This window comes from Salvelinus alpinus, chromosome 24 (assembly GCF_045679555.1).
Source record: "Salvelinus alpinus chromosome 24, SLU_Salpinus.1, whole genome shotgun sequence".
In the NCBI taxonomy this organism is placed as follows: Eukaryota; Metazoa; Chordata; class Actinopteri; order Salmoniformes; family Salmonidae; genus Salvelinus; species Salvelinus alpinus.
Window position 1 is genome coordinate 41,391,299 of NC_092109.1, and position 1,836 is coordinate 41,393,134.

General features: G+C 36.9%; 1 protein-coding gene across 2 annotated transcripts in view; it reads right to left on the reverse strand.

The window, feature by feature from the left end:
• Window positions 1-1,650: 1,650 nt before the first annotated feature.
• The window catches only part of LOC139552846 (C-type mannose receptor 2-like), a 28,809-nt gene continuing 28,623 nt past the window's right edge, over window positions 1,651-1,836 (reverse strand). For both annotated transcript variants that reach the window (XM_071364932.1, XM_071364931.1), the window contains one exon: window positions 1,651-1,836. This exon is cut by the window's right edge and continues 171 nt beyond it. The gene's annotated coding sequence lies outside the window, so the exon portion shown is untranslated.

Sequence of the window (1,836 nt, forward strand, 5' to 3'; positions counted from 1 at the left end):
TCTTGTGAATTCAGACAATATTTCAGATTTTCAAAGTGTCTTACAGCGAAAACACAATAAATCGTTATATTAGCATACCACATTTGCAAACGTTACCCGAGCATTGATTCAAGGCAAAATGAGCTATAGCGTTATCATCACCAAAATACATTAATTTTTTCACTAACCTTCTCAGAATTCTTCCGATGACACTCCTGTAACATCATATTACACAATCCATATAGAGTTTGATCGGAAATGTGCATATTTAGCGGCACAAATCGTGCTTACACAATGTAAATAGTGTCCAACTACTCAAGCAATCTGCCCGGCGCCAGCTTGAAAATACAACTATTTTTATCGAAAACTATTCATAAACTTGACTAAAAAAATACAGGTTGGACATGAAATGAAAGATGCATTAGTTATTAATGCAACCGCTGAGTTAGATTTTTAAAATTAACGTTACTAGACATACAGTGTGCGTTACAGCCAGACTAGTGCCGCAATAATGGCGTCACTAGTCGCCATTATTGAGTTTACATTTTTCCACATAAAAACGGAATAACATCATAAATAGCTCTTACTTTTCGACGAGCTTCCATCAGAATCTTGGCCAAGTGGTCCTTTGTCCAAAATAATCGTTGCTTGGTTGTAAAACGTTGCATTCAACTTCGGATATAGCAGCTAACAATAGCTATTTTGACCCAGCATGTCCAAATCCTCACGATGCAATACTGAGGAAATTCCGAAAAATAGCAATATACTCGCATAATCTGATATAACTCGGTTTAAAATAGCTTCGTTATGATGTTTCTAACACCTATGTCGAATTAAATTACAGACGGATACATCTAACGTTGATAACTGAGCGTTTGAAAATGGCATCTTGAGGTCCTTCTCTGCGTAATGGCCAGCGTCGAAAAGAAGGCTACCCTCACTCCTTGGCCTTTTATAACCTCTGAGAGCTACGTAGAAAGCCAATTACACTTCTCATTGGTTACTGACATCCAGGGGAAGGCGGGTGCAGTTCATGTCGTTCCATAGGATACACACAGACCTTTAAAACTGATCTGAGACCAGAGCTTCGCTCTCAGACCTTGGCAGTACCTGTCATGGATTTTGCTGTAGAAAGAGTTCTGGGTCACCCACAGACATAATTCCAACGGTTTATGAAACTAGAGAGTGTTTTCTATCCAATATAATTAATAATATGCATATTGTACGAGCAAGAATTGAGTACTAGGCAGTTTAATTTGGAGACGAAAAAATGCTAAGTCGAAACAGCACCCCCTGTACTTGCAAGAAGTTTTAAGAGTGTCTACTATAAAGGAATGAATTTCAGTTTTCACCTAGAAAGAAGTTGTGACCCGTCACCAAAACATTTCAGCACCCACCTTCAACCCAAACTACTTCCTGTGGCTATGGTTGGTAGAGCAGGGTGCTTGCAATGCCAGAACTGTGGGTTTGATTCCTGGGACCACCCCTATGTAAAGTCTATACATGAACATAAATCACTTCAGATAAAAGTGTCTCCTAAAAGGTTATTATTGTTAATATTATTATTTGTCACTTGATAGAGCAGTAAACAACTCAAAAGACCTTAACATGTTAGTGTTTTTATCTGATTATTAGTGTTTTTTAAGAAACATACACAATGTAAACAGTAACAGCATGATATCGATTTTATCAACAGGTACTATAATAAATCAATATGGAAACAGTAACAGTGTGTTACAATATTCAAACAAAATATGATCATAAAAAATGTATATTATTGAAAATATCCATCACCTTATATAATGTAAATCTGAGTATATCTGGAACATTCTGGACTGTAGTGTTCAGCTGGTCTAC